The sequence below is a fragment of the Apodemus sylvaticus genome, chromosome 17 (assembly GCF_947179515.1).
Source record: "Apodemus sylvaticus chromosome 17, mApoSyl1.1, whole genome shotgun sequence".
Lineage (NCBI taxonomy): Eukaryota > Metazoa > Chordata > Mammalia > Rodentia > Muridae > Apodemus > Apodemus sylvaticus.
This window is the reverse complement of record NC_067488.1, coordinates 4,822,160-4,831,858: the sequence shown is the minus strand read 5'-3', so window position 1 is coordinate 4,831,858 and position 9,699 is coordinate 4,822,160. Positions and strand designations below refer to the sequence as shown.

General features: G+C 50.8%; 1 long non-coding RNA gene across 1 annotated transcript; it reads left to right on the top strand.

Annotated features, from left to right (window-relative positions):
- The first annotated feature begins 2,130 nt into the window (after window positions 1-2,130).
- Window positions 2,131-5,250, top strand: LOC127668068 (uncharacterized). The gene is made up of 2 exons (XR_007974007.1): window positions 2,131-2,426; window positions 3,545-5,250. It is a non-coding gene; the product is annotated as an uncharacterized LOC127668068 (long non-coding RNA).
- Window positions 5,251-9,699: the final 4,449 nt, after the last annotated feature.

Below are 9,699 nucleotides of genomic sequence, written 5' to 3'. Positions count from 1 at the left end.
TGACCCTCTGAACTATAAGCCAGCCCCAATTACATGTTTTCCTTTATAAGAATTGCTGTGGTCATAGTGTCTCTTCACAGTGATGAAAGCCAAACTAAGACAAGGAGGATAGGGTTTCTTTGGAATATGCTTATATGAATAATTGTTCAGCATGGAAGGAAGTCAGAGCAGGAAGTCAAACAGGACAGGAACCTGGGGGAGGAGCTGACGCAGAGGCCATGGAGGGTGCTGCTTACTGGCTTGCTCCTCATGGCTTGCTCAGACTGCTTTCTTATAGAACCCAGGACCTCCAGCCCAGGGATAGCTCCCCCCCCCCCATCAATCACTAATTAAGAATATGCCCCACAGACAAATCTCATGGAGACATTTTTCAATCAAGGTTTCCTCCTTTCAGATGACTCTTGCTTGTTTAAAGTTGACAGAAAGACGGCCAGTACACCTGGGATGGAAAAATACGACGGACCAAGACCAGATGAAGAGTAATTGCAGCTTACGGACTGCCAGGGCCAGGGGCATCCTCAGATCACAGTAAATCCAAGCCAGGAGAAGTCCGAGGCCTAGAGAAGTACCAACTCTGCAGCCTCCTGCTGGTCTCGGGTTGATAGCAATGGCCGAATGAGTGTCAGTTAGACTGCCTGTCAGCCATTTTGCTTGGTAATGAGAATTCAAGGTGGAGGAGAGCACAGTCTTTGCTAGCAATGCCTACTGTCCTGGCAGGGTAAGGAAGGGCGTGTGGATCAAGCACCCATAGGACTGCAGGATCCAAATGTGCTCAGGAAACCTGGCCTAGGACAGAAGCCCCGGATGTCAGCATTGAGTGGTAGCTATGGATTCTATTAACAAGCTTCCCTTTAAGAAAACCCACCTACTGCACCGTCCACCAGAACCTGTGGGGCAGGGGTGTTCAGAAGTCCCAGGGAGAGCGTGTGGCCTCCCTGCTGAGGGTGGTGATAAGCTTTAACCCACAGCCTCTGGTTTCTAAAGTATTCTCTGGATGGGGTCTTAGGAAAGTCAGGCAAAGGAGGAATCCATCATCACCATTCGTGGGTGGGGCGCTCTTCACCGGGCCATAGGAGTGTTTAAAATGGCTGTTCAGAGTTGAGCACTCCACGTTAAAACACAAACACGGCCTTAAGCTGGCACCGTTTTTAATGAATAACAAGTGTATACCCTCCAAGGGGAAGTCAGCCACTGACCTGAGGCTTATTGCGTTGTCTTGTGCCGTCCTCATCACAGTCCTATGAGATAGCCAGGACAGCAATTCCATTTTACAGACAGAGAAGTGGAGGCTTAGAGCATAAACCCAGCATTGCCTAGTGTCACACAATCACCAAAAGTGAAGATTCGGAGTTGGTGGTCAGTCAGGCCTTTGTCCACGTATGCCAAAGAATCTACCACTGAGCTGCACCTGGAGACACCGTTTTGTGTTGGAGGATAAAACAAGACCAAAGAATGATGCTCCCCCCTCACCCTCAAGTCTCCTCTCCTAGCGCAATTCCCCTTCCCTGTATCTATACCAGGATCTTGGATATGCAGGTCTACAGGCCCCTTCTCAGTCCTCTGAACCAAAGCTAGCATTTAAACACACCCCAAGGCCTTGCATCTTTGGTGATTTAGCACTCTGGCCCAAGCAGCACCACCTAGGGAACATTACCCAAGGCCAGGGTCACATACCGCTGAGTGGTCTGGGTGGGTGGGCCTGGGTACAGACTAGCATCTGGGTTTTTATTGTGCTGCCACCAGGAGAGTGTCGCGGCCTTCAACCTTTGAGGTCTACAGAGCAAAAGCAAGGTGGTGGCAGCAGTGCTAAGCAGTGACGTCACTGCGGCAGAGACAAAACCTGGATAGGGGTGTGCAAACAGGATCACAGAGGATGCCACAGTGACAGGCTAGCGACAGTGCAAGACAATTTCGAGGGGACTCCTGACGTTGCGATGGCAACAAAGTAGAGCGGTTGACCTTTCCGCGTGCCTGGAGCCTAGTGCGCGCGCGCGCGCTCACGCACGGGAGCGGCGGATGGGGCGAGGACGAGAACGGGGGCGGGGGGGGGTGGGGAAAGCAGCAGTATGCGCAGGCGCAGAGGTGTGGGAGCCACGGGGCGGCGGCCGGTGGGGCGGGGTGACTCAGCGCGCGGAGGCGGTGCGGGGGCGGCGGGCGACAGTGAGCCAGTCGCAGCCAACGCGGGCCCTGCCTGCCTGGCAACAGTCAGAGCCTCCCTCCCCTCCAGCCCCACCCAGGAGGAGAGCGCGGGAGTGCTGGGCGGCCTGCAGGTGCGGCGCGATGCGATGCACGGCTTTGTCCCCGCACGGCCTGGAGCAGTGCGCCGCCCGCCAAGGCTGAGTCATGGCCGGGTGTGTGGCCAGATGGCCCCACCCGCATGGATGCAGCGCTTGGCCCAGCCGGGTCTGGCTAGGGCGATGGACTGGGTAGGATAAGGCAAGGTGGCTTCTGTGAAGCGCCCCAGGGGATGGAGAGGTCCAGCCACCCCCAGCCAGCTTGGGTTAGAGAGCCCGGTAGCCATCGCCACTCCTTAGAGCGGCTCAGACAGACCCGGAGCAGCGAGGGGCCAGAAAGGTTCCTCCTTGCCTGGGAGATAGGTATGGCCCCAGTGGCTGGCCCAGTGCCGTGTGGAGGGTGTGAAAGAAGTGGAGAGCCCACCACCCTGTTCAGTAAAAGTGGGGGCGGCCGGGACACCTGCATTTTTAACAAATATCCCAGTTCTTTTCAAACTGGCGGCTACTGCAGTGAGCTTTGACCATCACCCGTGTTTAGAAGATGGGCCGTGGAGTATGCCTGGACAAACAGAACTAGGCTCAGCAGTTAGGGTGGAATCAGTCAGCAGGCCCCCAGATGTGTGCTTAAACGCACAAGCTGGTGTGGTGCTCTACAGTAATTCCATGAAAGTGGAAACCCTACTTGAACTTCTTGAGAGGCAGGGCTTGACCTCAGGGGATTCCTGCCTCAACTCCTCAGGCTGCCTCTCGAGCCCCACCCACTTCCCACTTCCGGGTACTTCTGCAGTAATGAACACGACCGGTAACCGGCCGCACTTGGTATCTTTTTTTTTTTTTCTGGTTTGCTACAGTGTGTGGTTATAAAGCCAACTAGACACCAAGACACATGGGGTCCTGATGTCTGTTACTTCTAGATAGATGTCAGCTCAAGCAGAGTTTTGTTTTTGTTTTACATAATCTCCAGTTTAAAGGCTTGCTAGTCTATCAAAGGAGGACAGAGAAAAAAGTTCACTGAAAATTAGGCTTAAGACAAATTTAATCCCTTTGCTTGGCAAATGTCATCTATGCTAACAGCCCATAATGGGGTGGGGGGATCTGAATAAAGACAAATTACATTTGAGCAATTTGAAGTGCATATTTGAAGATGTATCAGGGGGCAGATGGCTTTGATTTAAATCTCAGCAATTCCACTTTCTAGTCACATGACCTTGGGCTGATTTGTGACATCCAGATTTCCCTTACTGAAGTGACTTGACTACATGTCACATGCTGCTGAAAAGATTTACAAGGGTTGTTGTTCTGTTTTGCAGTGTGGCCACCACTAGGCTCGAGAAGCTGCTGAAGATGCCCTGTTGCCGCCCAGCCCTGCCGGCGTGCCTCATGTCTCCTGACATGGCTGCCAGACAGTAGTCAGGAATGTTGTCATGAAGTATGGCAAGCATGTGTCTCTGTGTAGTTAGTAACTGTGTGCACCATGAACCAGCACAAACGCGGTTCTGGAGTTCAGTCATCTAATTCACACTCTCACTTCCTGAGATAGGAATTATGGTCTTCGTCTTCGTCTCTGGAGACTCTGAGAAGCATCTGAGAAGCTTGCATTCTCAGGCCCTGGTACCTAACCACTGCATTGCATGGCTGATCTGTAAGCATGTGGGTTACACAGCAAGGGAGAGGATTCACCTCTCCCGTGACTCATCAGAGAGCAAGACTGGGATTTTCAACTTGCCTTAGCACCCTGCCTCTGTGTGAAGCTCTGAAGATTGGCATCGACATGAGGTTGTTTAGAGGGGCTTTGCAAAGCTTTGGGTTCAAGCAAGCATCCAATCCAAGACTGACACAAAGTCAGCTTTCAAGGAAGGCATATTGGGATTCAGGGATTGTTGTGAATGCGTCTCTCAAGCCCAGGGCTGACAAGTGCTCCCAGGACGCCGGGGAGTGTTGGTTTGCAAACTCCATTGACTTCAGCGGCACACATTGCCCCACCCTGACCACATGTGTGGTGGTTGTCCTCACCCTAACCTGTTCCTCTCAGCTTTCCTTTGGTCTCCAGTCTCCACTCATCTTCAAGGTCAAACTACACATTCTCTTCCGCACTACCACCCTCTAGTGTACTGGGTCTCAACCCGTGGGTCTCGACCCCTTGAGGGGTCCTTTTATGGGGCTCACCTAAGACCATTGGAAAACACAGATATTTACATTATGATTCATAACAGTAAAAATTACAGTTATGAAGTATCAGCAAAAAAAATTTATGGTTGGCAAACGGGTCACCAAAGCAGGAGGCACTGTGTTAAAGGGTGTCAGGGTCAGGAAGGGAGGGAACCCCTGATCTAGAGCATCGCTCTCGGGCCTGGGGCTGCAAGTCTGTGGTGAGAAGAGCCAACAGTGTGAGGCAGCGCATGGGAAGTCTTACTCATGTCTCTCTAGTTTATTGTAATCACCTTTAAGACTTGGCCAGGCATGTCTGGGCCTTTGGACACTGTGTTACATTGAAGGTGTTACAACATTCATACTCTAGAACTGTTTAAAAAAAAAAAAAGAAAAAACAAAAACTTCCCAGAAATCGCTTAATGTTTGCAGTGGAAACAGTTTTGTGTTGAGCTATATCCCAGCCCTTCTTGGCCACAGGTTGGACATACCTATATCCTTAACCCTTTTGCTTGGGACGAGTTACATGTCCAGTCCCCCAAATTCATACACTGAAGCTTGACTGGTTCAAATATGCACCCCCAAAAGTGTGTGTTAGGTAACCTTCAAGGCAATAATAGCATTAAAGACCTGGGGCTGTTGGCAGATGGGTAGGGCCCAGGACTTAGCGTGGTAAAAGCCCCGAGGCTATGAATTTGAGCTCTTTTACCCTCTGCCATAGGATGGTGAAGGATGACTGTGTGCAGTTCTCAACCTTGGAATTCCCATCCTGAAGAGCAACGGTTCTTAACTTTCCTAGTGCTTCAGTCCTTTAATACAATTTCTTGTGCTGTAGGGAATGACATAAAATCATTTTGTTGCTAACTCATAGCTGTGACTTTGCTACTGTTATGAAATTTTTTTTATTTGGTTTTTTTGAGACAGGGTTTCTCTGTATAGCCCTGGCTGTCCTGGAACTCACTCTGTAGACCAGGCTGGCCTTGAACTCAGAAATCCGCCTGCCTCTGCCTCTGCCAGAATGCTGGGATTACAGGCGTGCGCCACCACCACCCGCTACTGTTATGAATCTTATCATAATCTGATATGCAGGATATGTGCTATTTGACACCCGAGAAAGGGCCATTTGACCCCACCACCACCGCCATGGGGTCACAATGCACAGGGTAAGAACCACTGCTCTAGCGCTATATAAAAGAAACGTCTGTTGTGAATCCACCACTGAGTCAGCCACATTGCTGTTACAGCCGTGCAAATGGTCAAGACAAAGCCTCAATCCCCAGGCGATCATATTTAGTGGGCTGTTTGTGGGAGACAGGGTCAGATGAAACTGTGAGGGAGGAACCACCATGACGGGATTAGAGCATTTATAAAAAGAGTCCACAGGTGCACAGTGCTACCCTGCCTCTGCCCTTCTCCCTCTCCTTCCTTCCCCTTTTCTCCGGTGAGGACACAGAGGAAAGGTGGCCGTCTGTCAGCCCAGGTGTGAGCCTCCTCTAGACACCCTGTGGCATTGTAGCCCTAGGTATCTCACCTGTCGTCCTTCAGAGTCGTCTGTGTTTCTACCTTGTAGCAAGCCCATGCCGACTCGCATGCTGGCGTAGCTCCCTCAGGGCCTGCCAGTGTTACAGGAGCCTTCTTGACCAGGGCTCTGCAGAGGCCATTAGGGGAAGCTATTTCTCTGGCCCGGGGAAAAGCACCAACATTCAAAGCTGCTCAAAACCTTTTCTGGAAAAAAAAAAAAAGTTAATCCAGTTGGGCCAAAGACCACCCCGCAGGAGGACGAGCTTACTCTAAGCAATGTTAAAGATATGGGAGGAATAACTGTCCCTTTACTGAGAGAAAGTACTTTCCTTGCGAGAAGTCTCCCCGCTGCCCGCCACTGTGGTCCTATGTAGTTTTATACCTATGCCCAATTCTCTGAATTACTCAGAAAAGTATAACGCTTCCTTTCATGTTTCCACTCCCATACTAACATGCGAGCGCGTACCCTGCACCTCGTTCGTCAAGAGCTCCTCTCTGGCACGTGGGTGCCTGTCCACAACACGGCTGACCTCGTGGCCTAACTCTTAAGAACATGGAGCGAGGTCTTTCTTCCATCTCTTCCGCCAGGTAGTTGCCTAGATCACAGTTTGCCTGCTTTGAAATTTTTCATTTAAGCTCTAATGAAACCATTCTCCAGCTTTCTTCTGAGTCCATTCTTTAATTCTTTGATTAATGAGACTAAGAACGGACCATGACTCCCCGATAATGTGTTACAGCTCCGATGCAACGCCTCAGTATCAAAGGCAGCCTGTGGTGTCTTTTACTTGCCCACTGGCTGCTCATTGACCTCCTGACCTTCCAGACAGCCATCGTTCTCTTGCCTTCAGAAAGAGAAATGGCCACTGTCTTCGCCCATTAATGAAAACCCATTTTGAAAAGTTAGATGGAGCCACAGGATACCATCCTTCCTTGGTCTACTTCAAACTAGCCAGTCCTGAACTTCAAAGTGATAAAACCTACCAATATAGAGTCCAAGGTATGGCCAACAGACCGATTTACATTTCTAAGTTTCTGTCTATTCAGGAGCTTACCCAGCCCCCAGGCAAGCTGGGTTTCACTTCCCCTGGAGGAGATTCGCATAAACAAAGATGGGCCGCAGAAGGGGGAAGAGGAAGGGAGGTAACCAATATTTATAAAGAGGCCCCAATTGCTTTACCAGAATACCACAAGGAACCACTGAAACAGAGCTGTGCACAACAGCTAAGGGGAGCCTACCATTGACTGAGAACACCCAACAGGAAGGGACTGGAGGACCGCAGGAGGGAAAGTCACAGGCTACCCCGGAAACACTGTGGGAAAACTGCTAATTAAGGTCAAAGTCCACCATGACTGATAACCTCTGGGCTCGGTGCATTATGGGAGACTCTCTTCATTAGCAGGGCTCCTCCCTTCTCTGACCTTGCCTGGGGAATTCTAAGCCCTCTCACAAGCCTCAACCAGAGGAAAGTCAGGTACCCTCACTTTGATTACAGGATTAATTTCCTTTCTCCTGATAAAACCTGTTCACCCAGCACCCGGTATTCTCGAAATGCTTCCCCATGCTAATGAGGCATTCCAGATACCCTAAGCCCCCGCCCTTGGCCTTTGCCCGTCCTTGACGTTCCTACCCCCAGTCCACCAAAACTTTATAAGTCTTGAATGACCCTAAGTAAACTTGATCTGCCTACTGATTGCTGATCCAGTGTGGTCATTCACTGTACACACTTGCAGGGTTCCAGAACACCCCACCGACCCCTGCCTGACGTTTCTGCTCCCTCTGCCCTCAGGGATTGGATCGGCTGATGACCCGTGAGAGCCCGGAGACACACACACACACACACACATACACACACACACACACATACATACACACACACACACACACACACACACACACACACACACACACACATTACTGCCTGCAGGAAAGGAGGTCAAAGGTAGGACAATGGCCAGCTGACTCTTCACTGCTCTCTGTGCCATCCACACCCACTGCTCCCGTGTGGCAGACCCAGCACTAGGGCGGGGCATCCTCCCCAGCGGGCCAGCTTTAGGGAGAGCTGTTCACCTAATGGCCTGGTACTCAGCCTAGCACTGGGTTTTCTTGCTTCTCATGTAATTCCCTTCTGCAGCCAAGACTAAACTCCCCCGTTCTCAGGGATCTGTGCTCGCTCTGTCAGAGGGGGATGAGCCCCAAGCAGGTGGCCCTGAGGGTGAACTGAGAGGAAGGCCTAGGAAGCAGGCCTGGAAGAGGGACAGTGGGCATTGTCACCTCTGGTGTGTGCCCAATGCCGCAAGATCAGACAAATAGGCTCCCTCTGGGCGAGTCGGGAGATAGTGTCTAATCCACAGCTTACATCTGCCCAGCTCTGCATAGCTCAAGGACCCTGGGCTCCAGGAGATTCAGGTAGCACACCAAGGCCCTCCAGAGATGATTTCTAAATAAATGACTGACGTCTGGAGACCTTCACAACTCCATCACAGGACCAAAATAAAGTCTTACCTCCCTTGACTCCAAAGGAAGAGTGGGGATTTGGAGTCCAGTCAGGGTTTCTCTAGCTGCGCCCCAGAGACACATGGGGGCTTCACCGAGCCTTTGTTTCTCCTTTTGGAGAACCTGACTCTCCAATGGTCCCTACATAATAGGTTATAGGGGTTCTATTGCTGTGAAGAGATATCAGGGCAGCTCTTATAAAGGAAAGAATTTAATTAGGGCTGGCTTACAGTTCAGAGGTTTAGCCCACTGTCTCAGGGATTTACTGCTGTGAACAGACACCATGACCAAGGCAACTCTTACAAGGACAGCATTTAATTGGGACTGTCTTACAGGTTCAAAAGTTCAGTCCATTATCATCAAGATGGGATCACGGCAGCGTTCAGTCAGGCGTGGTGCAGGAGGAGCTGAGAGTTCTACATCTTCATCTGAAGGCTGCTAGCAGAATACTAGCTTCCACACAGCTAGGATGAGGGTCTTAAACCCACACCTATAGTGACACACCTACTCCAACATGGCCACACCTTCTAATAATGCCACTCCCTGGGGCGAGCATATACAAATCATAACACCCACTAACATCACGGCGGGAAGCATGTAGTGGAGGCAGACATGGTGCTGGAGAGCTGCTGAGGGCTGAGTGTTCCACATCTGCATCAGCAGACTGCAGAGACAGCCACTCTGCCTGGCTTGAGCATGTGAGACCTCAGATTCCTGCCTCCAGTGACACACTTCTTCCAACAAGGCCACACCTCCTAGTAGCGTCACTCCCATGGGCCTGGGGGCCATTTTCTTTCAAATCACCACAAAGTGATTGAAAGAAACACTTGTGAACCCCTTCAGAAGACAGGCAGAGGAAGCAGTGGCCATTTAATCGGGAAACTGGGATGCAGAAGGGCTGTAAACCGTGAAGCCTGGATTTCAGTCTCACTCCAGAAAACCTCTAGACTTTCCCTATCTTTCTCCACACAAAGAACAGGTCCACACTCCTAACAATCAGTCAATCAAACAAATAAACACCAAATAAAAAGACCTGGTGGTGGAGAAAGAATGGAAGAAGAGAGGCTGGGGCTGTCGGCCCTCCTGCTCCGTGGTGATGGTACCCAGGAAATGAGCTGGGTCTGAGAGGAGAACGGCTTCTGCTAAGACTTCTCTTTGCAATTTCTTGTTGCTGTTCCTTTGCTGAGCAGGATCCACAGCCCGTGCCCTGTAGACCTGCATTGTTCTGAGTGTGGAACGAAGCTTAAGGACACTAGATGCTGGGGCCAACAGCTGTGACAGCCGCACCATGCTGTGATGGTC